Source organism: Empidonax traillii, unplaced genomic scaffold (genome assembly GCF_003031625.1).
Source record: "Empidonax traillii isolate 1590-97213 ecotype Southwest subspecies unplaced genomic scaffold, ASM303162v1 scaffold516:size646513, whole genome shotgun sequence".
Taxonomy (NCBI): Eukaryota; Metazoa; Chordata; class Aves; order Passeriformes; family Tyrannidae; genus Empidonax; species Empidonax traillii.
This window is the reverse complement of record NW_020955709.1, coordinates 95,151-121,958: the sequence shown is the minus strand read 5'-3', so window position 1 is coordinate 121,958 and position 26,808 is coordinate 95,151.

Sequence of the window (26,808 nt, the reverse complement as noted above, 5' to 3'; positions counted from 1 at the left end):
CCCCACTGCCAGGCTGTTATTGCTCCGTGCTCTCCCTCCTGACTCCATCCGTCTGCGTGGTGCTGCTGCTCCGTGCCAGGAGGGCGCCGGGACCGCCGGGGTCACGACTGCCCCATTACGGGGCGAGATTTATCATTGGCAGGTGTGCTGCGGGATGGTATATTATCCAGGATTATGAACTGTAACAGGATAATCTCTCTAATGTAATTCAAGCTCTCGACATGGCTTATGGCTCCTTAATGTACCTCAGACTGAAGAATTACAAGAACATTTTCCCCCCTCCCTACCTTGTCAGCTCCTAAATGATTTAGGCAATCGCCTGAAGCCAGATCTTGGCCTCCAGTCATAACTCAGAGCAGTTCAGTAAATATGATGGGGAAGGAGTTTTCCTGGCTTTGCTCTTTCTTCCTTCCACCCTGCTCAGCCCTTGGTGAGCCAGGGAATGAGCAGGGAGAGCTGGCACTCACAGGGAATGAGCAGGGAGAGCCATTGTGCACAGCCCTGTCCTCACCTCCCCATCATCCCCTGGCCTTCCTCCCTCCCTGCCCTTGGCTTCCAGGATTGGGTTGCTGGCACCTGAACCTGGAGAGCAGGACATGGGACATTCAGCAGACCCTCTTCTGGGAGGGTTGTGTGTGTGTGAGCCCGGGGTTGTCCCCCTTAGAGCATCACCCCTCCCTCCCCAGCAGCCCCAGCAGCGCAGTGGCCAAGGCAGGAGAGAGAGAGATCTCCCCATGAGCAAGGAAAATCCTTGCCTGTGCCTGGGACATGGCACAGAGCCACCTTCAGCAGCAAAAAGCACCTTCCCAAGGTCTCTGCCACATCTCTGGGAGATGAGACCCTCCCCTGTGCAGACTGGCAGGGTAAGATCTCTGCTGTCACCAGCAAGACAGATCTCCAGCCACCTCAAGGAGGGTTTTTTTCCCCTCTTCTTCTTTTTTTTTTTTTCCCCTTCCCTGGAAGCTTCTCCAAGACAGAGCCTCATAAATCTCACCTTCCAAGCCCCTCAGGCGGCCCCATGTCTGCATCCTCTCCATCTTCATTTCTTTTCCCCCCTTTGATGCACTCAGAGGTGGTTGTGTCGTGCCAGGAGCCCAAGGTGGGAGTGGGAGACTCGGTCCTTTCTGTCCCTGCCATGACCTTGGTGGGATCTGGCAGTGCCTGTCCCTCCCTCGTGCTGTGGGGTGGACACAGAGTGGCTTAGAGGGGCTGTCCTGGGTCTTCTGGGGCTGCTGTGATGCAGGTGGCTAATGGCAAGCAACCCCTCAAATGCTGGGAATCCCACTGGCTTCCCTGTTGGGATTCCCTGCTGGGTAACTCCCCAGTCCCACCCTGAATCCTCCTGCAGCTGCCTCAGGGACCCCGAGGACAAATTAAACTTTGTAAATGGGATGGAAGGAGAGGAGAGAAAGCAAAAGAGGAGAAAAAAGCAGAGATTAAGAACAGGAACTGTGGGGATACAACTTCCACCCAGCAGCAGACTTCAAATAAACATCAGCTCTGCAGAACGGGGCCAGGGACCGCCAGGGTGTGGAAAAAGAGGGATGCTGGAAAATGTACATCTCCCTCGGCATTCCCGGTGTGAGGCCTGCTTACCTCACCTGGCTACCTGTTGCAAACTGAGGGAGGCAGGTGTGTGAAGTGCTGAGTGATGGCTGGAGGGGGAAGGAAAAGGGGAATGTGCAAAAGGGAGGAAGAGGAAGAACGGGTGAGATGCAGTGTCAGACTGGGGAATGGCCGAGCTGCTCCTGGAGCAGAGGGCAGTGATTCCCTGGGAGCACATCCCTGCCTGTCCCCCAGGATCCTGCCAGAGCCCTGGGTCTGCCAAGGCCCTCTGTGTGCCCTGGGCCTGCCCTGGGCACCGCTCCGTGCCCACTCCAGTGGTCGGACACCCCTGAGGAGCTGCTGGGGCTGCCCGGGGAAGGTGAGGTGTGCAGTGTGCCCATCACAGGCTCCCACAACTCAGGAGAGGAAAACAACCCTGGAGAGGGGGAAAGCAAAGGGATGAAAGAGGAAAGGAGGGAGGTGAGGTGCATCAAAGGGAAGCAGCCAGCGGGTTGCACTCCGTGGCCCCTCCAAAGGACACGCCCGGGAGCTGCGGGTGCCTGAGCAGGGACCCGAGGGGAGGGACCCGAGAGCAGAGTGTCCTCCGGGGTGGTGTGGGGGCCTCCCCGAGCCCCAGGCAGCGCACCCGGCAGCTGTATTTACTGTTGCTATTTGTTGTCGCCCTGGCAGCCTCCGTAATGTGCATTTTCTGTGTCACTGGCTGAGAGGATTCCAGGCAGGTTTTTGATAATGTGGTTTTTTGTAAACCGGGGAGGGAGAGGGGGGGGAAAGAAGCCACAGGCTAGAAAACTGCTGGGCCCTGAGCTTTTAACTCCTTCATCACCAAATGGCTTTGGCTGGAGTTCGTGGTTCACAGGATGCAAGGGTTGGACCAGCACCAGTAAATGTGGGGGTTTCCACCACAGTGTCCTCCACAGCAACCTTAGCCCATCCCTCATATCCCAGCATCAAGAGATTAACCCCCTGTTCAGCAGGTCCCACATCCCTTGTCGTGCCCCTTCCCCACCTGCTGCTCGGGATGTGGGTGCTGAATCCCCCCGTGCCTCAGTTTCCCCTCCTGTAGAAGGGGCGGTAACTGCTGGCAGAAGGCAGTGCCAGCTCGTGCCATCGGTCCTGGGGGTGGCCAGAGGCAGTGCCAGGTTTTCCAGGCGGGTGCCCACCCGGCCCCTGCTCCCTGCAGTGAGGAGGTGCATCCCCGCAGCCCTGAGCCTGAGGCTCTTGCCACTTGAAAGCCAGACAAGGAGATTGCAGAGGGTTTGATCTCTCCATAAACAAACTCGAAATCCAAGTGTAATCTTCTGCTCCTTTGTTTTCGGGCAAACAGAGCAGCAGCATCTGTCCCCTCCCGGCACTGCTGCCAGATCCCTCAACACGCGCTGAAAGGCAGCACCAGGATCTGTCCTTTCTTCCTTTCTTTCTTTTTTCTTTCCTTTTTGTCTGGTTTGTGCTTTGGATAATTAGTGTATCGTGGAGAGATGGTGTTGGGGGACAGGAAGGAAAAGCTGTTTACACAGTGAAGTAACTGGCAAAGCATCTTCAGACCTGTCTCTGCTTCCCAGGTGGCACCTCCGGCTTAACCTCTTCCTTCCAGTGACACAAAAGGGGATCCCTGCCAACCTTTGCCATCTCCGCCCAAAAAGCTTCCCCAGATTAACCCTTTGCTCACTCACCCAAAAGAGAGAGAGGGAGTTTCCTTCTTGTCTGGGCCCCAGTTTCTAAGTACCCGTTGCCAGAGGAGGGGGCAGTGACCCCAGGACCTTGCATGGGAGAAAGGAGGAGACTGAAGTCTGTGGGTCGGGCAAACATGGGGCTTTTCAGCCCTGGCTTTCTGGGTTTTCTGGCCATCACTACTCCCCTGGGGTCCCTCTGACCCGGCTGGGTCCCATTAGGGAAACTGAGGCACTAAATTGTCTGGGATCAAGCAGCAAGGCAGTGGTGGAGACCAGCTCCAGCAACACTTCCCCCAAACCTCGTGGGATTTAACACCTCCCTCAGACCTTCTCGGAAGCTGCCGGTCACCTCTGCTTTCCCAGCCCTCGGATTTAAACTCCCCTCACCCGGGCAGGAGCTGTGTGAGCCCCTGACTGACACTTGATTGACAGAGCCAATTAGCCAAACGAAGCCAGCTGCATTCAGCCCGGCCCGCAGAAGGCTGGGGGAGGAGGGGGGAAGCGGAGGGGAGGCCAGAATCCAATTCCTCTCCCATCAGGCGTGATTGCTGGTTTTGTTTTATTCTCAGCCTTTTTTTGGAGCTGCTGCCTCTGGATGCCATTCAAACGGTCCTCACAGCTTCCCCCTCGGCTGTCAGGGAGCTTGAGGGGGTTGTCATCACCTGGGCACGTTTTCCCAGCTCTGGGATTTCCCCAGGTAAAGCAGGGAACTCCTCCTGCCGTAACACGTTCCAGATGAAAGTGTGATCCAGGGAAGAGACGTAGCCCCTTCCCTGCACCCGGGCATGGAGGATGGAGCGTGGGCAGAGGCAGGGTGGGCTGGTGCAGAGGCAACTCCCAGGTGGATCCACCTGGGCCTTGTTCCCTTCTGTGTGTCCCCGAGCTCTGGGGAGGTGGTGGTGGTTCCAGGTGGAGGAGCTCGGCTGGGGGAGGAAGGCCGGGAAGGTGCAGGCACGATAAGGACAGGCTGTGCATGGAGTTTGTCTCTGCAGAGATCTGCGTTTCTTCTCCCTCAATGTTTTTTGACTCATTTCCTCAGCTCACAGTCAGATATTTACTTAACCTTGCGACTGTGCTGCGCTGGGAATGCCAAGTTTGGGGGCTGTGAGCTCTCGGTGCTGCCGCGCAGGGGACACGCGTGTGTCAGTGTGCCCGCAGAGCTGGCACCTCTGCCCTGCTCGTGGCAGGGCTCCAGTGGGGCACAGGCACCTGCCAGCCCTTGGGGAACCACCGTGCCCTGCTCTGCCACGGTGACAGACCCGTCGAGTGCAGCACAGGCAGATCTGCCCGTGCCAAAGCCACTGGTGCAGGAGGCAAAGCTCACTGTGTTCTGTGCCCAGGACCCGAATCTTTGCATACCCATCAGGTGTTCTGAGTGCATAAATCATCGTGGATCGAGCTGCTCATGTTTGCATCCAAGCACAGGGCAGCCCACACGTGGGATTTGGTCACCTCTGTTGTGCTGGGGACAATCCAGCAAGGCTGGGACATTGCAGAGTGAAGGAACCCACTGGGGTGGGCAAGGCATGTCCATGACCCGTTCCAGCCTTCTTCCTTCCCAGCTGTTTTTTCCCAGCCCTGCTCAGATGTTGCCACACTCCCTCAAAGACTGCCCTGTGTTGCATTTCTGGGAGGCAAAGCCTCTTTGATGGGTGTAGAGTCAGCCCTGGCTGACCACCACCACGGTCTGGACAGAGCCCAAAGCCTTTACAGATTGTGACCGCTGTTGAAAGGGTTCATTTCTTCCCCTAATGAGATGCAGCCCTCGCTGGGGGCACTGTGGCATCTGTTCAGCAGCTCGTAGCAACCAGGCAGAACAATTTGGTGGAGGGATAGGGAGGAACGCGGTTTCAGCCAGGCTGGGGGGTTCAGACAGCCCTTCCTGCAGCACTTGCACAGCTCCTGCAAGAGGGATCCCATGCAGGCAGCCTGTGGGAACAGCAACACTTGCATGGGGTCAGTGGAGGAATCTGCAGTGAGCACAGGGCTTGCACTGCTGGAGCACCCTGGGGCTGGCCCTGGCTCAGGGGGGAGCATCCAGCTCCATCATCCTGACCCCATCCTGCCACTGTCCCGGTCCCAGCTGCTCCAGCCCGGGGCAAACAGCTGCAGTGGCTTGGATGGAGGCCACAAGCACAGGGCAGGGAGCAGGCAGGAGTCCCAGCGTGCCAGGCAGGAGCACCGTGCGTGTCTCCAGCTGGGAGAGGGGAAGGCAACGGCCCCGGCACATGGAACCCCACCAGGAGCTTTGCTGCTACCAATTTGTGCCCCAGCTTAGTGCACATGAAAAAGTCATTCCAAGGAGCCACTTGAAAACAGCTTCTCACTCCCATGCACACACCGGGGGTGTCAAGTGATTTCAAATCATCCAAGAAAGTCTGATCAGCATTGGATGAATGGAAAGAATCCGGCTGACTTAGTGAGCTTTGGATCCAGCCTGCAGTTATTAGGAAGTAGCCATCAAACCCTGAAACAGGCAGCTGAGAGAAGTGAAACTCTACCCAGGTGTTAGAGATCCTTAAACTGGGAAGGAATTTTTCTTCCCCTTGGCCCTGGAACAACAACAACAGCACTTTTTTTTTTTTTCCTTAAAGCCTATTTCTGAGCAGAGTAGGCAGGCAACTCTCATCCTCATCCTCACCATGATTATCTGGAGCTGTTTGAAGTCAGAAGGGGTTGCTGTGCCAAGGGTTCACACCCTGCAGCCTCTGCCAGCAGCTCTGACACACAGCCCAGCCGTGGGCTCTGTCCTCGGGCAGTTCCACGAGTGAGCTGCAGGAAGCAGGAATGCTGAATGCACCCCATAGCCCAGGCTCTGCCAAGGGGACTGTGCAGAGAAGGAGGAAACTGGCAGCAGTCCTGGAAATTTAAAGCCTTTTCACTGCCCAGTGCTTTAAAATAAGAAGTATTTGTGATAAATTAATGAATTAATATTGTTCTGCCTCCCTGAGCCACCTCACTCGCTCTCCCTCTCAGGGAATAGGATCCATAGAAGCACCTCCATGGATAAACACAGCTCTGGGCCTCGCTGCTCGTCCTGCCCCAGCTGCCCAACAGCCCAGGGTGTAATTCCCCTAATTCCCTTGATCCCAGTAACACATCCCAGGAGGGTCTGTGGCTGCCAGGGAGGTTCCTGCACCGCGTTACGGCTTCGCTGGCCTGTGCAGGTCCTTCCCGGAACCCGCCTTCCCAGCTCGAGCGTTTCTGGGAATGAGGTCCCAGGGCTGTTGGTTTGGGGAGCCTGCCAGGATGGTGGGGACTGGGGAGAAAGGCGAGGGGCCCCTGCTTGGGTTAACCCCTTCCCTGCCAGCGCCAGCTCTCCAACGGGATGGGTGGTGCGATGGACGGTGCCTCGTTCCCTGCCCCGGGCAGGGATGAGTGTGGGAGCCTCGTGCGTGTCTGATGGGAGATGAGGCTTCTCTGGGCATCTGGCAGAAGCAGGGAGGGAGAGAAGGAACTTCCAACCGGCACAAGGCAGCGAGAGCCAAGTCTGAGCCTGGCAACATTTGTCGGTCCATCCCTCACGGGTTAAGCGAGCCGAGGGCTCGGGTCAACACAGGCTGCACCTGCCCACGGGCTCCTGTGCGCGGCAGCACAATTGACGGCTTGTTCCTTTCATAAGTGCCGTTGGAGCGCGGTGCCCAGGCCCGGAGCCAGCCTGCTGATCACATAAAATATTATTTGTGTTTAAAAATTCCAGTAATTGACTATGCACCGGTTTTTTCCAAGCCTTCTGCCAAGGGCAGTAAAACCAAAATCCGTCCCAGGTTATTTTCATCATGCAAATTCCCGTTTCTGTAAACAGGAGTGCAGCGGCGGGACCCGGCGCTCGCAGCCCTGGGCCGGGCCGTGTGCCGGGAGTGCTGAGAAGGTGATGGAGCAGGGGAGGCAGCAGCCTGGCCTGCAAGGTGCTGCCCCAGCCCGAGCCCCCCTGCCCCGGGGCAGAGGGATGTGGGGCTCTGCTGTCCCCTCCTGCCCCCTCGAGCTCTTCCACTCCTCCCCTGCTGTTGTCCCGACTCCTCTCTCTGTGGGATCCGTCTCCTGGGACGCTCACTGGAGCCCAGCTGCTGACCCCAAGCTCACAGCCTCTGCTCAGCCCTGGCTCTTGGGATGCTGCAATCTCACCCGGGGATCTGCCCAGCCCTCACCTCTCATATATCAGCCCCGGCTGGAAGAAGGGAGTGTCCCTCAGATGGGAACTCGGCATTTCCTGATGGAAAGCCCCTCGCAGGCTGTGTGGAAACAGAGGTGTCCAGAGATGGTGTGTGGCGGGTTTGGCTGCTCCACAGGGAGCACTCGGCGCTCCCACGCTGGTCCCAGGGCAGAGGGGGGGTAAAGGCTGGTTACTCTCAGCAGAGTGAGGCTGGACCCTGCCCAATTCCAGCACTTCTGTGCACAGAAACCCATCAGGGCTGGCCCAGACCCCCAGGCCAGGAGGGTCTGGGGGTTCTTTATTGGTTTGCAGCCATCCTTGGATACTGCAGAGACCTCGGTGTGATGGGAGATGTCCCAAACTAGGACACAGTCCCAGACCCTCAGGGGAGCCTCTTTAGCAAAACCTGAGTGTTCCAGGGCAGGACTGGTGCTCTCCAGATTCTGGAGAATGATGGGTAGATCTGTGGGGATCCCAGCTGTTCACAGTTTCTAGAGCTGCATGGGCTTTGAGGTTTCGAGGTCAGGGTTAGGAAGTCTAGAAAGCATCACCGAAAACTCCAAAAATGAAGATGGGTTAGAGAGAATAAGGAGCTCTAACTGTGCCTCAGGGTGTGCACCAGCACCAGGCTGAGGTTGGGGTCATCAGCTGCATGAATTATCCCATTCTCGCTCGTTATGAGACCTCTTTGTACCCATTTTGGAAACATGTGGGAACAGCTGAGGTTTGGGATGGGACACTGGGCCACACAAGCCCCTGACCTACTTGGAAATGGGGTTTCTGTGTTCCTAAGGGCCTTTTGGTTTTGCACACACAAGCAAAGATGACATTTTATCCTCTTTAAGGAGAGGGGCGGGAGCCCTCGCGAAGAATTCACATCTGTTTTGGAAACAAGTCAATGCAGGAAAACTGCCCACATGGAGCAGAAATGTGGTTTTGATTGTGTTGCACTCTATAGAAAGGAGGGCTCACATATTAAACTCTATTAGACAGTATAATAACAGCTTACAGCTCGTCTGCCTTTCATCTGGCCGTGCTTCCCAAACGTCACAGGGATGCAGAAACCTCTCAGTGTCCCCGAAATTCAACCATCTCTGCTGCACCTCTGTGAATGTGGATCAGCACAGCAGCATCTGACACCATCCACCCAGTAACCCCTGTCAGGATCCAGAGAAGCTGGACTTTGGCATCTGAAAGGTTCCTATCCCCTACCCACCCCAAGGCTGACATCAGGGAACAGTACCAAGGAAGGGAGCCTACAAGACAGATGAGAGGGACTCTTTGCAAGGGCCTGGAGTGCCAGGGCAGGGGATATGGCCTCAAACTGGCAGAAAAGAGGTTTAGACTGGATATTAGGAAGAAATTCTGCCTTGTGAGGGTGGGCAGGCCCTGGCACAGGTTGCCCAGAGAAGCTGTGGCTGCCCCATTCCTGGAAGTGTCCAAGGCCGGGTTGGACAGGGCTTGGAGCACCCTGGGCTGGTGGAAGGTGTCCCTGCCCATGGCAGGGGGTGGGACTGGAGGAGATTTACAGTCCCTCCTATGATTCTCTTAATAAGGGATACAGGGAAGCAACTGCATTACGTTTTATTTTAAGGTGATCCCTGCAGTCTAAATCTTGGCTAATTACTTTGGCTCCATCTTAAATGTGGCATGATTAATAGCTGTGGATGTGTGTTTAACTAAAACCTCTCACGTTTGAAGGGAATAATAACAATAATAAGTTTTTCCATCCATTGAGATCTAGGCCACTTATGATAATTAAAATTGTATGACACTGCCAGTGAGGGTCTTGAGCTACTTTCCAGTTACCAGGTAATCCTGTTCTGCCTCCCATTATTGCTCCAGGGATCTCAAATGGATACTGGCATTCTGTGTTATTTTCCCCTCATCCTCCTGGGCCACTGCACTGCTCTGTGACACAGCCAAGGGCTCCCGTGGTGCAGCAGGGTCTGGAGAAGCACTTTTTCCTGTGTTTGGTGCAGACAAACCAGTCACAGCAGCGCGGGAGCCCCTCAGAGGCCCCCTGGGCTGGAGCGGGCTGGGTGTGCTCTGAACCCACCGGGAGCAGAGGCAGCAGAAGGGCAAAAGTGCTGCTCCAGGAGCAGGTCCAGCTCTGACTGGAGTTTTGCTGGGCCCTTCTTTGGTCAGGGTCCCGCTGGTCTGGCCGTGTGTCACACGGTGGAGGGGCTGACGGCTCGCCCGTTGTTTATACGCCGGCAGTGAGTAACAGGCTCTGCTTGGGAATTGCAGGAGGCTTTGTACAAACAAGGAGATGAGAGGCAGAGGGAGGGAGCGGCATTGGAAATGCCTCCTGTAAACACAACACATCTCAAGCGGAGACAACTTGTAGCAGGGTGATCCAAACTAACAAATGTGGCAAGAGCGGAGCAACAGGGAGGGCGCCGCGCGCCCGCGTGGAGCTGAGCTTTCACAATAAATGATTAAAGCATGGTTCAGATCCCGTCAAATGGAACGGTGCTAATCTAATCACAATCCATCTGGCACTGCCACATCTGTCCCAACACCTCCACCTCTTCATTTTCAATCAGCCTTAAATAGTACATAATTATTAATGTCTACCCGCCTGTCAGACGGCGCGGGGGATTCACTTATCTCTCGCGATCAGCTACGGCGAGACTCTGATAGAGATGGATCTAGCGCCAGGCTCGGGGGGCAAGGAGCCCCTTGCCCTTGGGTTCAGTCCTCCCTTGGGCGCTGTCACTGTGTGGATGGGAGAGAGTCACACAGAGACCCTCAGCTGGCACCAGCCAGGGACTTGGCAGCTGGCAGGGGACGGTGACCGTGGTGCTCATTGGCATCACTGCTCTCCATCACCTCTGGCTCCCAGCAGCCGGTCAGGGAGGGGATGTCAGGCTGGGAATGGCTCAGACGTGCTGAGCTGCAGCCTGGGCAGGTGAATGTCCCACCTGAGCAGTCCAGGGCCAGCTCCACCTGGGCAAGGCTGCCCTGATCTGCTGGGGACCTGCTCCCTGGGGACTCAGTGCAACACAGAGCCAGGAGGGAAAACCTCACAGACCATTCACCTAAACCTTGGTGGACTGCTCTTCCCAAATCCAGAGCTCACTGGCATTCACAGAGGCTGTTGCAATCGTTTTTTTCGGCTCTTCCAAGAAACAAGCCGACACCAAAGCCCCAGCTGCAAACACGTCCTGTGTCTCGGATAAAAGCTGGACTCAGAGCATTCCATATGGGCTCTTCGCAGCTCTGGGCCACACTGGCCAGCCAAACTAAGCAGCCCAACATCTTACCAATCCTTAGGATTTTCATGGTGAGTCTCCCAGAATCTGGAGACATTTAATGCCTCAGGAATCATGTGGTTACGTGAAAATCTCATCTCTTTCCTTCTTCATAAAAAAAAATATTTTCTTGTCCTTCTGGCTGAGATAAAGCTTAAAAATATGAACTGGAGCAATGTGAGACCCAAAAAGTAAACACTAATCTTTCTTTGTGATTTTTAAGCTCGTAACCTCAGGTGGGGGAGACATGAGCTGTGATTTCCTAATAGTCAGGATTAAATCCTACTTCAGATCAGGCAGTCAGGCCCAAGCCTCTGCCCCCACCCAAATACCTGCTCTGCCGCAGACAGGAGAGGAGAGCTGGATGGCAACGCTCAGGAACAGCCTTAAGAGAGCAGAGCCGAGAGCAAATACCTCTTGCAAGTTGAGTGAGCCACCCCTGAATGTTTACAGAATAAGTTACCAAATAACCAGTGTCTTGGGGGCATCTGGTGAGCCCTTGAAGCAAAGATTCATTTTTTTGATGGGCACGATCGATGTGCAGCGGGCGCGCGGTGCTCGGGTGGCTTTGGAGCTTGAAAGACACTCCGTCGCAGTTCACAGTTTGTTCACAGACAAATCCTGCTGCTTTGGTTGTTTGAGGCCCTTTCTTCTCAGAAAGAGCCTGCTCAGCATGTCCAGGTGAGGCAGCCGCTCTCACATCACCCTGGGCATCTAAAGCAGGGAGTTAAAGGCAGAGCTGCTGGGGAGAGCTGAGCTGTGACAGGGTGGGCTCCTCTCATCTCCCCCTGCTCAGGAGGGGACGTTTCCATAGGGCTTCAAAGCCAATGGGTGCAAATTGCTCCTCCGTGCAGTGATGGAGGGGTCCAACCTGAGCCCCAGGGAGGTGGAGGAGCTCTGGGAAAGACTCATCTGTTCCCCAGGTCTTTTCCAGCTGTTTTGGTTTCCTTAGAGACCCAAACTCATTACTTGTGTTGAACAGGGTGGGCAGGCCCTGGCACAGGTTGCCCAGAGGGACTGTGGCTGCCCCTGGGTCCCTGGAAGTGTCCAAGGCCAGGTTGGACAGGGCTTGGAGCAACCTGGGCTGGTGGAAGGTGTCCCTGCCCATGGCAGGGGGTGGAACTGGATGAACTTTAAGGTCCTTTCCCACCCAAATCATTCCATGATTCTCTGGTGTCCAGGCTGGCATCAGTGAGGAGGAGGATGGGGCTGCAGACTCGGGGTCCCCTCCTTGTTTCTGCTCCTTGTCCCCGGGCACAGCTGAGCCTTTGCTGGACCGAGGGGCACAGAAGGAACCACAGCCCCTTGTGGTCACCTCCTGGGGTCGGGACAAGAAGGGAAACCCCTCAGACTCGGGGGTCTGGCTGCAGGAGAGGGATTCCTTGGGGCTTGCAGGGGAGTGGGACACAGCGGGGTGTGAGGCTGCCTCGGGTCCGCGCCCCCCGTTCCCCCCGGGCCACCGCCAGCAGAGGGCACGGTACGGCCTGCGGAGCGCCCGTTCCCGGCTCCCGGAGCTCCCGGGGCTCCCCGTTCCCCGCTCCCTGCCCCGCTCAGCCCGCCGCTCTTCCCCCCTCTTCTCATACTTTCTTCCCTTTTATTGTCTCCATCATCTCTGGACACTGATTTTACTTTGATCTCCAGAAACTCTGGCATCTCTCCTAAAATATATATGTATATTTTAGGGGGGAGAGGGGGGTGGGAAGGGGAAGAAGAGCAAAGCCGAGCCTTTGTTCCCGCAGCTGCTGCCGTGCTGCAGCAAAGCTCCACACAGGTATTAAACACTCACCATTGATCAACCAGCCGGTGGTCCGGTGTTCCCGGCACAGCCCTGCTGATGCTGAGTTATTTACACGAGGAATAATTTGGTTCCCGAGGTCTTGCTTGAGTTAAAGAGAAATAAATAAAAGCAGCGAGTAGCAGGGTGCAGAGATGGAGGAGCTGCTGTTCCCCCAAATAGCAGAGAGGGACCCGGGCCGGGCGCTTTGGGAACGCTGCAGGCCAGGACAGAAACACCCTGTGGTGCCATGAATTCCTGGGATGGGGCTGCTTCCTCCCCATGGATACCCTGAAAACAATCAGCCTGGCAGCTTCCGCAGTCCCATTGTCCTGGGGCTGTGCCCGGGGACCTGCCTGGCCTGGGACATCCAGGGAGGACACGGAGGGAGACCCAGTGGTGCTCAAAGAGTCGGGAGCATCTTCCCCCCTCGGGGGCGATGCCAGGAGAGCCGGGGCCGGAGGGAGAAGGAGCGGCTGGCACAGGGCAGAGCTCTGCCTGCAGCTCCTGCCCTCTGTGCCGGTGGGACCATCCCTCACCCCGGCCACGGGCACCGTCCCGGGCCGATGAGATGCAGCGCAGCGGGCGGGTACCCGAGCGAAGACGGGGGGGGAGAGGCCAGGGCATCGTCTGGCTCCCACATGTGCCGAGGTTGTTAGGAAGATTTATAGGGGAGAATGTGAGGCTTTTTCTTTTTGGCTTTATACTAATACATTAGGCTTTTAACCTCTGACCGGGAGCTCTGGAAAGGGGATGATCCAGGCAGCCCCGGGCGGCTCGCAGCCCTGCGGGGAAGGGGAGCGGGTGGGAAGGGTGCGGGGTCCCCGCGGGGGCCGGGCCGCGGTGCCGGAGGGGTTAAGGCGGCGCGGAGGAATGTGAGAGTTTAGCGAGAGGCGTCGGCTGTCTTGAGGTCACCTGCGAGGGATTAGCCGGGCAGGCAGACAGTTGTTGTTTGAGGACTGTCTGAGGCCGGGGAAGGGGCGGCGGTGGGCCGGGATGGAGGGGGGGCTCGGGGGGCTGCGTGGCCCCGCGGGTGGGATCTTCCTGTCCTGCTGCGCCGCGATCACAGCGTTTGTGAAAGCCCGACTGGAACCGGCCCGTCCTTCTGCTGAGGACATAAATCTATCGCCGTCGGGAAGGGGAGGAACGGGGAAGGTGGGATATCCCCCAGCGCCTGGCTGTGGCTTCCCGAACCCTGCCAGAGCCCAGGTGGGCAGCAGAGATGCTGAGGAGGAACTGAAATGTTCCAGGCATGGCCAGGACCCATCAGGGCTGTCCACATCTGGGCTCCTTCCCGACAGGATCTGACAGAGCTCGCTCCAGTGGGGACCATCAGAGCTCCCAAAGGGTTGAACTCCCCAGCAAAACCCCCTTTTCCCTGCACTGGGCTGAGCCTTCACGCTGTGTTTGTACCCATGTCTGAGCTGTTGGAAACACAAACCAGGATGAACAGGAGCAGGATTTCTCCCTGTGGACCCACAGGTTCAGGAGGTTTGGGTGGGATCTGACCCGTCTGTCTGAGGCTGCTCCGTGACACCTGGCACCTCCTGAGTGTTTCAGACCCAAAACATCAGTAATTTCTCCGTATCCCCAAGGCTGGGGAGCAACCCATCACGATTCACTGGCAGGGTGGATGGGGTATGTGGGGCAGAGATGTGTGTGCCAGGGCTGTGGGGAGGAATTGCTGCACTGAGCTCTGGGCAGGATCGAGCCGAGGGTTTATACACCTTCACACCATCAAAACTGATTCAAAGGCTCAGCAGGGACTGTGGGACCTCACTGCTGCCTTGAAAGCCCTCAAACCAGGCTGTTCTCTGCCCTGGCTTTGCCCTCTCCAAAGCAGGATCAGGGGATCTGTGCTCCTTCCCAAGAGCTTGTGATTCGAATCAACACATGACTTTCCCCTGCACCTATTGCTCTAAGATCTGCTGTGCCTCTGCAGATGAAAGGTATTATATGAGGATAAATTCTTAATCATCACAATAATCAATCATTCTTTACTTATAATTTACTTGAAATTAATCCAGCAGATGAGCAGAGGGCCAAATGCTAATCTGTGTCCTGGGTGTCTTTATTGACTGAGAGGGAGAGAATCTTCCATGAAAATAAAGAGGAAAGCTTGAAAAAGTGCACCCAGAAGTTTTTCATTTTGAAAGGGAGGAAAGGCAAAAAGAAAAACCTCCCAGAAACTTTTAAAATTATACTTTAGAAACTGTAAAAACTTTAAAAACTATCCTTTAAAAACCTTTACACTTTAAGCCCCTTACACTTTAAAAAACCATCCTGATTTTTAGAGTCAGTCTCTGGGTTTGGGCTGGATGTGACTCAGGGATTGAAATGCCAGAGGGAGGGTTCAGAGCTGCAATAAGCAGGGAACACCCAGTGCTTACCTGCAGGAGGTTTATCCTGCGGTTTATTGAAATAAAGGGGCACAATTTGCATTTCAGGGCTTGCAGTTGCCCTCACGCCCGGGTTTACATCGAGGAGAGCTCTTTGTGGAGCAGGTTTGGGGTAGGGCAGGAGGCCCTGTGGCTCTCCTGCCCAACTCCAACTGGGAAACCTTCTCCTGTGAGAGTGTGTCCCTGGGGCTACCAGAGGCTTTTATTGCACCAGCACTGCAATAAAACACAAAATAAAACAATTTTATTGAAATTAAAATGGAAATGGAAGATTTGTCTCACACCCCGTCTCTGCCTCCAGCGGGATCTGGCAGCAGGTAGGAATCCCAGGTCTGCTGGTGCTTCCGTGGGCTCCAGGGTCTGGGAATGGCACTGAACCTGACTCATCCTCCACTGCAGGTCACCAGCACGTCCCAGCAGGTCCCAGCCCCTGCAGAGGGAGTGACCTGGGCCAGAACAGGATGTGGGCAGGGAAGGGGCTCCTGCTTCCCTGGGAGTGGAGCCACAGAGGGATTGCTCAGAGCTTCCCACTGAGGGTATTTGTAGCACTCAGCTTTAATCTGCTTATGCTCCTCCTGTACTCAATGAACAGGGAGAATTTTTTCCAAAGGGAACACAGAGCACCCAAGAGAGCAGGAGAGGGGTGACGTGGGTCTGGGGGACGGTGATTCCAGCTGGATGCAGGGACAGCCTGGGCAGAACCGCTCCTGACTCATCCTTAGCTCTGCCCCAACCTGTTTTGGCCATGAAAAGCAGCTGACAGAACACACACCTGAGGGAGGAGGGTCCCCTCAAGGGGCCCCTGTCCTGTCTGTGGTTTGGGGTGGCTGCCATCGGTCCCCAGGGCAGAGGCATCTCACTGAGAGATGCTCATGCAGGTTCACAGGGAACCCTGATGGCTTCTGGGAATGGGCTGTGCTGGGGCTGGTGGCAGTAGGAACCACCCATCCCTGCACCCCAGGAGCACCCACCCCCCAGCAGTGGTGGCAGGGCTCCCCCTGCCCAAATGCATCCCAGCTGTGGCTGAAGGAAACGCTCCCCGAGCCGGAGGAGGGTTTCTGGTAGCGGCTGAGGGACAGGATAATAAAACAGGAAAAAATTAACATGTAAGAAAACAGAGCTGCACCTGAAGCAACAGAGGCAAAGAGAGTCAATGCAGTTCCCCTGGATGCCAGAAAGGAACTGCAAGGAGGGGAACAGGCTGGTGCCCCCCTCCCTCCCTCCCTCCCTCCCTCTGCTCCCGCTAACTCCGATTTCAAAGGCGGACAAACAACCCACTGTACTGTGTGGCATCTCCACTCTTAAATCTTCCTGTCCTCGGGTTTGTGTAACGTGAGCCGAGGGCAGGATCTGACCCTCCCTGAGCTGGCCGGGGCACAGCCTGAGCTCTGCAGAGAAATCCCCTGCCTGGATCCCCCAAAGCCCCTGAACAAGCTGGAACGTGCCCTCCCGGAGAGGCAGCTGGTCCAGAGCACGGCTGCAGCCTCTGATCCCAAAACCTCTGCTGCCTTTGGGCTCAACCTCGTGGATAGCTCACAAAAAGTGGGATGGGAAGGGGTCAGTGTGCACCCACCTGGTCAGACAGTCCCAGACTCCCAGGCTGCTCTCAGAGGGCCCCGTGGCACAGCCCTCACTGCCCTTGTTGTCACTGGACCCGCCTTGCTTGGACTGTTCTTTGCACTGGGAGACCTTGGAAAGGGAGATGGAGATGGCTCTGGATGGAGCAGAACTGGGACTACATGGTCCAGCATCTGGGAAACCATCTCCTGCCAAGTGCTGCTGCGTGGGGGCTGCTTGTGTCGATTGTTGGTTCTAGTTGACAGGGTGGTGATCAGTCAAAGGTTGGACTCGATGATCTTGGAGGTCTTTTCCAACCTAAATGATTTTGTGATTCTGTGATTCTGTTGTGCTTTGCTTCTCTTTCCTTCTTTTTTCTTCTTTCTCTCTTTTTCTTTCTTCCTTTCTTTCTCTCTTTTTCTTTCTTTTGCAAAAAACCCACCATCTCTCCCCCCCCTCTCGCTCGCGCTCAGTGAGAGCTGATGCAGTTAATTGGAGCTTCTTGTAAGTGAACATTAACACAGGCAGAGCCAAGACGACGTCTTGGCAGCAAAATATCATTATCAGTTCTTGAGCTCCAGCCAAAATCCCCTTGCGGTCAAAACACAATTCTTTAAACTAAACAATTAAAGATTTGTGCAAGTGTTGCTGCCATGAGTTATCAAGGCCGGGGAGGGGCGGCTCCGGGCCCGTGTCAGCACCAGTTAACAACCCTGCTCCCTGGCAGGGACACAGGTGACAGGCTGAAACCTCCAGCAGCACCGAGGCACCGGCAAGGGGCCCTGGGAGGAGCTGGGGAAAGCTCTGTTGTGGTCAGGGGACCCCTTCTGCTCTGCCCCAGGCTGGTGCCCCCCGAGCAGGGGGACAGAATCTCCCTTCTGCTCTGCCCCAGGCTGGTGCCCCCCGAGCAGGGGGACAGAATCTCCCTTCTGCTCTGCCCCAGGCTGGTGCCCCCCGAGCAGGGGGACAGAATCACTCCTCTGCTCTGCTCTGCCCGGCTGGGACAGGCCGTGGAGCCGCCCGGCGCTTCCTGGGGACAGTCCCTGTTCCTGTGCCACCTGTTCCTATGGAGAAGGCTTTTTATCACCCACACTTGGTAAACAGCTGCCGCCGGAGCCCCTTGCTGCCGGCCCGGCGTTTATTCGGAGAAAGTCAATAAGGAAAAACAAACATTCCTGTCCTTGTGCACACAGGGCCCTGGGCTGCCGGCGCTGGCCGCCTGTGCCTGCCAGACCGGGGGCTCCCAGATGGTGCCTGGAGCCAGGGCTGGTGGGCACGGCCCCAAGCCTGGCTGGAGGGCAGCTGGGAAGCCAAGGGGGACACGCCACCTCTGCAAAGGGATTTTCCCTTTTCCCTTCCCCGGGGCCGGGACACTTCCCCAGGAGCGAGTCCAGCAGGGTCAGACAGGAAACTCGAACTTCAAGGGTTCCAGTTCCCAAACGAGCTTCTTGCCAGCAAGCTGTGGAGATTGTGAAGTTGAGCTTTGAATCCCCCCTTGCTCCCTTCCCTCTCCCACGAGCAGTTCCCGAGGAGGGGGAGAGGAAGGGGGCAGACAGGATCCCCCACTGCGACAGGCGCTTCGGAGCTGGAGCTGGGAATTAACATGCTCAGGCTGTAATTAGGGCTTCAGCACCGTGACACCTGTACAAGTGTCTTTATTTAAAAGCAGGTAAATTGGAGCCTTCCAGATTGGGTGTGTTAGCAGAGGGAGGTGGGGTGATGGTGGTGGGGAAGGGATCAGACAGGAGGGAATTATTTTTAGTGGCTTCCTCGAGTTGTGACAGGGTGCCAGTGGCCTGGGCGATGGGTGGGAGATGCAAAACTTGACAAAAGTTTCTGAGCAACCTGGTCTAGTGGAAGGTGTCCCTGCCCCTGGCAGAGGGGTTGGAATGAGACGAGCTTTAAGGTCCCTTCCAACCCAGACCATTCCATGATTCTGTGATTCTGAGTTGATTGGACTCAAAGGGGTGTTTGTGGAAGTTCTCCACCTGTCCCTATGGCTGTGTGGGAGAGCAGGGAAAGGGGGTGAAGCTGTGGGGGTCTGAACCTCCCATGGGGTATCCAGGTTGTGCTCACCCCATCGCCGGCCATGTTCAGTCCACCTGCCCCTATCAGCACAGTCTGGACTCTGCCTTCATCACCAGCAACCAGAGAGTGTTGGATGATCTGACTGGGAAGGGACCCCCCAGGCAGGGACAGGGGCTGGGGGAGCTGGTGGCAGGGATGGAACCTCCTGCTGTCCCTGCAGCATCACTGCCCTGAGCTGGGGCATCCCTCCCGCTGCCTTCCTACTCCAGCCTCCCAGCCTGGCTGCTTCCAGAGCCAACTTCAGCTTTTGGATGCAGCCTATAACGGCAGCAGCCTCAAAGTTCAAGATATTCAGATCTGGACCAATCTTGAGGCCTTTTTTTTTTTTTTTTTTTTTTTTTTTGACAGCTGCTGCCTCTACTTTAGGCAAGGACATTAGAGCCGGGAGGAAAAAAAATTTGATTTTAATGCAAGCCCCAGTAATCAGCTATTTGTGATGGAATTTTATCTGTCCTGGTCTCTAAGGGATGAGAAGCAAGCAGAGAGGAAAGAAGGGTCAGAAATTAGTATGCAGAAATATCTGATCAGCCAAAGTAATTTTCTTTAATAATCGTATTCATACTGGCTGCTCTCCGCTCACTAGAAGAATTAAGTATTTAATAGTAATATATTTCATCTGGCAGCAGTTCCGTTTCGTTAGGAGCTGTGATGCCTCGCCGGGTGGGGGTGGGCAGGGGAGGCAGCCCCGGCACAGGGCGACCTGACGGGGAGACAAAGCTGCCACCGGCGGGTCCCGGGGGGCCACGGGCCCTGCCAGCCCTCCCTGCTGCCCACAGCCGCTGGGTGAGCTCGTTAGGGAGAGATAATTACCAAGGAGCGTGCCCATCCGAAGGGAGGGGGCGCGTGGGGCCCAAGCGATGCGGACGCGCGGGAAGGACCCGCGTGGTTCCCGTGTCGGGACTCCTGGGCCCCATCCTGGGGGGCAGGAGGGTCACTGGGGGCTGTGGGGCAGGAGGGTCACTGGGGGCTGTGGGGCAGGAGGGTCCCTGCGAGACAGCGGGTTCCGCCCCGGCCTCAAAGCTGCAGTTCTGGAACTGCCGGGAGTTGCACTAATTATTGTCATTGGCATCCACTCAGCAAAGTGTGAAAGTGGTTGCTTGACTTAAGCCTGTCCATGAGTCCCCTTGGCTCTAATGGCACTTTACAACTTTCCTAAATGCTGCCCTGAATGCTGAGGCTTTCCCAAATCGGTGACTATTCACAACAATCCTGCACTAAACGAGGCACTCAGCCTGGGTCTGCCCCTGGGTCTGCCCAGGGTCATGCACTTCCAGGGATCAGCAGCATCTTCCTGCCCTTCCCAGCCCTGCAGCAGCTCCAGTGCCAGGGCAGAGGAGAGGAATGCTGGGACAGCAGCACCCCTGCACCTTTGTGTGGGCAGCATCACCCTGCCAAGGGCTGGATGGGCTGAAGGCACAGGGAAACACATCCCTGCTTCTCATCCTCAGCCCCACGCCGCTGCCAGGGCTCCATCTGAACCAAGGCCTGGCTCCAAAGCCAGGACTGGCACATGTAGGGTGAGAAATGCCATGAAAAAATTAATCCATATTCACTCAAAAAAGAGAGAGAGATTCAAGTCTGAGTTCAGATCCTCTCTGTTCTTTTAAAAGCACAAGATATAAACAAATGGAAAATGATGGTGGAAAACCAGATCACTCAATAGTCTGGAATTGAATACCTGGGTGTTTAACTGACAGTTCTCCAGGCAAAGGGAAGGAGGCAAACAAGGATTTCAGGGTGCCTTGGCAGAGCAGTGATCTGGGGATAACTGCCTTGGAAAGGTGGGAAGTGCATCCCTATGGGCCACACTCCTCCAGAAATACCAGCAGCAAACCAGTAACTCGAATCCTGGTGGTGTTATTCCTTTCTGGACTAATTACAAGCAAATTATCAATGGCAAGGACATGCATTGAGTGATTCAAGCTGGTCACAGGGGACAGACCTGTTCTCTTTCCCTCTTTCTTTCTCCCTCTCTCTCTCTCCAAAAGTTTTGTGCTTTATTTTCCCAAATTTGCTAAGCTGCAGAAACCAGCACATCTCTCCCTTTGCTCCCTCCATCTCACTTCCATCCATTCCAGCTCCTGGGAGTGCTCTGGTGACATGGGCTCTGCAGCAGGACCAAAAGCTGAGGTGCAAAAGCAGCTCAATGGAGCTTGCAAATGCCAGAAAATACTGTTCTGTTGAGGATCTGGTGAGCTGGGACCTGGCTCTTGTGATGAATACACTGTAGTGTGGGAATAGGGAGTAAATAAATAGTGTAGCAGAGGCTGAGGTTTCTATCATTGCAAAAATAGTGAATGTTCAGGCTGTTAAAGCTCTGAAGTGATGGAGAACTCCAGTCTGATGGCAGTGGGCTCTGGATAAAAGGCAGGATAAATGATTGAGACACAGAGCTTGTGTGATTGTGCATTTGGGGCATGGCCCTGCCCAGGACACAAACACCCTCCTTGGGGACAGGGAAAGCAACGGTGAAACCATTTGGGGTTTCAGGTGTTCCTCGATGCTCATTCATGTCTGGCCAAACCTTGGGCTCTTCTCCTTTCCCTCCTGAATGACTGTTCAGACACACCCTGTGTGTGAGGGAGGAAGGGATGTCTGACTGCACCCTCTGTCCCCTTGTCCCCACGCTCTGAGCCTGTCCCCGTGTCACCCAGTGCCGGTGACGTGCCCAGGGGAACGGTCAGAGCTCAGTGCAGCTGAGAGTGCGCCGAGCAGGTGAGATGTGGGCTCATCCCCTGCTTTCCCTGTTGGCCAGCAGCCCCCCATGATGCCAAGCCCCTTTGCCCCACATCTCCTTTGCACCTCCCTCGTGCCCAGCTCCAGGTTCTCCACCAGCTCTCCTCCCTCCACGCTGGAGCTGCTCTGGGGGTGCCAGTGGCACAGGAGGAGCAGTGTCCTGGCCTGTGCCAGTGTCCAGCTCCTGGCGAGCACTCTGTGGATTGGTGACCCTGGCCATCCGTCCCATGCTCATCTCCTTCCTTCCTCCCCTCCTTCCCGTCCTCCTCCTCCTCCTCCTCCTCCCCGCAGCGCAGTCTGGGCGCGTGTTTGTGAGCTCACAGGGAACGGCGGGACACGGGCCTTTCTCTCAGCTCTAATGAAACCCTTTAATCATATTCAAATAGGTTACTGTTCAGGGGGAAAATAGAAATATGGATTTGATAGCAATAAATTTCCCTGGCTGGCTAAGCCCAGTTCTTAATTGTCCTGTCCCAGGGCTCGCACATTTCATTGTTCGTTAGGTGCTTAAGTCCCTGCTCTCATTTTGTGGCGGTGACATTACCGCTGATGGCTCTAATACTCTCATAATTTGAAAGGGGATTTGCATGATAGAACGCAGAGTATTAAAAGAAAAAGAAAAAAGGAGAGTTAAAAAAAAAAAAAAAGGAGGGAGGGGGTGAAGAAGGAGTGTGGGGGGGGGCAGGGGAGCAGATTCAGCTTCCACTTAAAAAAAAAAAAAGTCACTTTCTTCAAAGTCAAATCATTGTTTTCATTAAAGTGAGGGAAAAAAAGTGTCTCTTCTGCACAGTCAGTCCGGCCTGGCACTGGTATTATCCTTATTGTTGCTAATGGTTATTAATTATTATTATCCTGCTACACGGAGCACTGCGGACGTGATGTCCCCAATGTCCTTGGGACAAAGAGAAAAAAACGGGCGGGTGTCCGAGCCGGGGCGGCTCCGGCGGCGGCGATGGGAAGCCAGAGGGGTTTGCCATTGTCTCCATTCAGCAGTGTTTTGGCAGGAGCCTTGGCAGGGATCCGCTGCCAGCCGGGCTCGGCTCAGCCCCTGGCTTTGATCCTGGGGATGCTCTGCCTGCTGCCACCACTGCCCACGCCCGGGAAGGGGTTATCTGGGGAGAAAACATGAATTTAAACTGGGTCACTCTGATGCCTTTCTCCCCAAACCTCGGGTGATGTTTAGAGATGAGCCCAAATATAGAATCACAGAATCGTGGAGTATCCTGAGCTGGAAGGGACCCACAGGGCCATCAAAGATGAAGCTAAATTGTTGATCCTCGATGTCCAGAGAGACCCAGCCCTGTGTGCAGGTCCCAGTGCTCCCAGCGGAGTTGGGGCAGGTCCTGCTCCATTCCCCCTGAGGGGGGAACCACCCCCCACTGCAGAGCTGAGTGTTCCTAATCGCTGCTTTTAAAGCTGGGAAGAGCCATTATGAGCATCTGAACTGCAAGTGCTCAGCACCTGGGGCGCCAGAAATCCTGATGTGGATTTTATAGTGGCAAACCTGTCTGCAGAAAGAGAGGGACACGAGTCCCCAGGCTGTCATTTTGGAACATAAAGCTCGTGGGGAGCAGCGACTTCTGCCTCTGTGACTGGCACAGAGTCCCTGGGCCAACACAGAGCCCCTACCCTGCTGAGACCTCTGTTATTAATGGGATTCGTGCCCTGTTGTGCTCTTATCTCCCTGTAGTTCAGCTGGCTGGCTTTGCCCAGCCTTGGAGAAATTCATCCCAATCCCTTTTTTCACCTCTTTATAGGAAACCAGAGTTTTGTCCTGTAGTTGGTCTGAAATTTAACGTTTGTGCACAGACACACACTGCAGTGTTCCTGTGCTCCAGGGCACAGGAGTCTCTGGGAAGGCTTTATCCTTCAACTGTTTATTTTCTAACAATGAAGTGGCGGTCAGGAATGTATTAATTGTTATTGTAGTGTCCGAGGCTTGAGTAGGATCATATTTTGGCTGCTGTTGTCATACCAGGTGGTTTAGCATCACTTAAGGTGAGCAGGGCCCAGCGAGTGAAAATCAGCCTAGATCTGATGATCTGGAGTGATTTTCCACAGCTCAGGATGCTGCTGTCACACTTGCCATCCCCTCTTTTCCCTGCAACTCCATCCTCCACCCCAGAGACATTGGCAAAGCCCCAGGCTGTGAATCCAGATGCTTTCCTGGTTTCTCTGCCTTTGCACAGGGTCTTTCCAGGCTTGTTTCAGTGGAAAGGATCCTCTGGCAGTTCATGGAGCTGATTTTAGCCCCAGAGCCACACACTAACCTCCCTCCCCCCACCTCGGGTATTTCCCAGCCGAGTTCACCACGTGAGACCCCGAGGTCGCGGTGCTCGTCTTGGCCATCTCACCAAGGGTTTCCATGGACAGGGCTCTGGGCCCAGGGAGGAGTATTGCCCTGTCTGCCCATTCCTGAGACTATTCACCACCCATTTCTGGGAATTTCACCATCCCTGATGCCCATGGGAAGGAACCCAGAGGGCAGAGGTTTGTTTATGTGGTTCCCACCGCAGACACCCCAGCCCAGCCCAGCACCAGCCTCTGCACTTGCAGGGAGTGCTCATTCCAATTCCCAAATTCAGGTGGAATTTGCCAGCCCCATCCTGAGCTGTTTGCCCTACCCTTGCTACCAGCAAATCCTCTGGCAAAAGCCAAGATTCCTTGCCTTGCTCCCCCCGGGCCTGGAGCAAGAGGCAAGGATTAGCTGCAAGAGAACCCGGAGTGCAGCAAGAGCCCCAAACCTGCCGCAGGGGTGTGGAGCTGCCGGGCTGCCAGAGCCTGCTGGAGAGGGATGGGGATCCAGCACCTCCGAGGGCTAAACCCAGAGAGACCCTCGAGGGTGTGAAGGAGCCGTTTAGCGGCGCCTCAAAGGAGGGATCCTGCTCAAAATAGGATCATCCCGTCTCTCTCCTACTCTCTTTTTCTCGCCGCGGCGCTGGACCGCTTCCCACTAACATATTTACCCAGCGAGGTGACTGCCATCTGTCTCCTCCTTATTAAAATACTCCAGGATTTTCCCCCATGAGTCGCCGCCCTTGGGAATGGGAAGAAAGGATGTCAGTGAGCTGGAGGGAGGACTGGGAAGTGGGTCATACCCTTCAGGAGCGCTCTCGGCCCCTCAAACTGGGGCACGCCGCGAGTCCGGGGACACGGCGCGGTCGGACTCGGCTGCACGACGGATCCCGGGGCGGTTTTTGCCTAAAGCTGCCGTTCCAAACGGTTCTGTGCGCTGCCAGCCCCCACCGTGCAGCAATTTGTTCCCTGATTACGTCACCCTGGATAAAAGGGAATTATTCAGACCTTCGTTTCAGCTGAAACAATACTGCAAATTAGCTAAACGTGTGCTCCGCGCCCCCCGCCCGCCCAGCTCCCGGGAACGCGGCTGGAGCCAGCCCCGCTCCCAGCTCCGGGGGATTAAGTCACTGAGGCTGATTTCGTGGAGTTCAGAAAACGCCTGTTTCCTTTGGAAAAAAGGGCAAAAAGAAACCAAAAAGGGGCCTTGAGGCAGGTCCCTTGGCAGCAGGGGCTGCAGCCCCTGCCAGGTGCAGGGAGGGTCTCTGGCAGCACTGAGCTCTGCTCCCAGAGCCGTGCCCACCCAGCCGGGCATGGCCAGGCCCTGCAGCCCCTCTGCCCCCTCCTGCTGCCCCTGCTACCTCAAGCCATCCTCTGTGTTTGGACAGCCAGAGGTCTGCCCGGATGTCCCTGCCAAAGCCTCAGCAGCCTCCTGGAGGTGGCCGTGCCCTTGTGCTGCCACCCCAGGGCCCTGCACAGCTCTTGGGGGGATCCCACCACCCCCAAATCATCCCGTGTGCAGCAGAGCAATGTCCCCACTGCTCTCAGGTGGACGGTGGGGTGTGGGACGTCTCCCAGCGCGTCCTCCACCGTCCCGAGGCCCGAGAGCAAACCAGAGCCAAAGTGGAGCTTAAATATTTTTGTTCTCTCGTTCACTTCGGGGTGGGGGAGGAATGAAGGGGGAAGAAGGGAGAAGAAGGGGAGGGGGACCAAGGGGGTTTAATAGGCTCCAGTGACAGCACAATGTCCACATTGGGAAAAGATTAATGACGAAAATTAATCGCATGACCTTTCTTTCGAGGAGCTGGAGGTGAGGCGAGCCATTAAAGCCTCTTATGTTGTAATTAACGTTTGAGGGGAGAAAAGACTGGCTTTAGAATGGATGCGATCATTTAATTAGGGTTATGCGTCAGTGCCACAACAGGTTCAGAGAAGTCATAATTTAACTATAGCTTTAAATTACCCAGTCAGAGCGCGGCTGGCAGGGTTTAATGGCAGGGAAGCACTGCCACTGAGGAGCAGGGAAAACAATTAAATAAACACCTCAGATGGCAGAAGGAGAGGGGACACGGCTGCAGGGGCAAGGAGGGCATCCCGGGCAGGGGATGGGGAGCTCAGGGTTGTTTGAGTGGGAATCCTGTGAAATGGGAGCGGGACAGACCCTGAGCCGCCTCCCCCCAGCTTTGCACTGTCAGCCCCGAGTGTCCTCCCTCAACAAGGTTCCCAGGGCAGTGGGGTCTCTTCCCCAGCCCAGGACTCACTGACCAGCCCTGATTGCCCCTTTTTTTACCCCACTGGACACAGGTTGTAGCTTGGTTTCTGTGTGGGCACTATGACCCGAGATGCTGCCTCAGCAGAAACTGGTATTTGATGCTTCTGAGCAGGCACGAGGCACCTGCGATCACACCAACCAGCAAAGTCTTTGCAAATATAAGACTTAAAAAAAAGGTCAGGAATTCTTTTTCCCTTCTAGGGGAAAAATTCGCAAAAAAATCCAGAGAAGTGCCAGATTTTCCCTTCGTCTGAGCAGAAGCACCTCCTTGGTGCGAGGAGGAAGCTTTGTCACTTGGGGTGGTGACAAGGGACTGACTCTGCACCCCGGGGCTGCTGGCACAGCTTCCCAACCATGTCCTGCCCAGCTTTTGGGGAGCTGGATCCGATAGGGAAAAGTTGGACTGCATTTGACTTTGGCAGAGAGAAGAGGTTTAACACTGCTCGCTGTATGAGAGCGAGGAGGTGAAGGTGGATGTGTATAGTCTTGCAAAATTATACGTGAGAAATGAGTGTCATGATCAAGTGCCGCATATTGGATGGATTATTAAGGTTCAAAATTAAAACATATACAATATTGCCGATGCCAAGAGCTCTCTAATCATAAATCAGTTCCCCTGACCCCTTCATAATCATGAGATTGCCCTAAAGAGCATGAGATTTTACATAATAATAAATGTGAAAGGGTTTTTTTTTAATTGGCCTGCTGGTTTTCTGAGCCTGCAGTGGTCCCGTTTTCAAACTCTTCTTGGCCACCAGAAGGATGTTTTATTTGATTTTGGTGGAGGGTTTGCCATGTCTTTGTAAAATTGTGCTCTAGGAAAAAACCAGACATTCCTCGTGTGCCCTTTCTTTGGCTGCACAGCAAACAGAAGTGAGGGAGCTGGAACTCTGAGATGCCAGTGCTGAGCTCCTGCATGGCAGGGGATGGAGGAGCAGCCTGGAATGGCAGGTTAAACGCAGGGAATCAGAGCTCTGAACTCGGGGTAAATCACAAACAACTCTGTTGCCTTTGCAGAGGCAGAAATCTGCGGTAAATAGT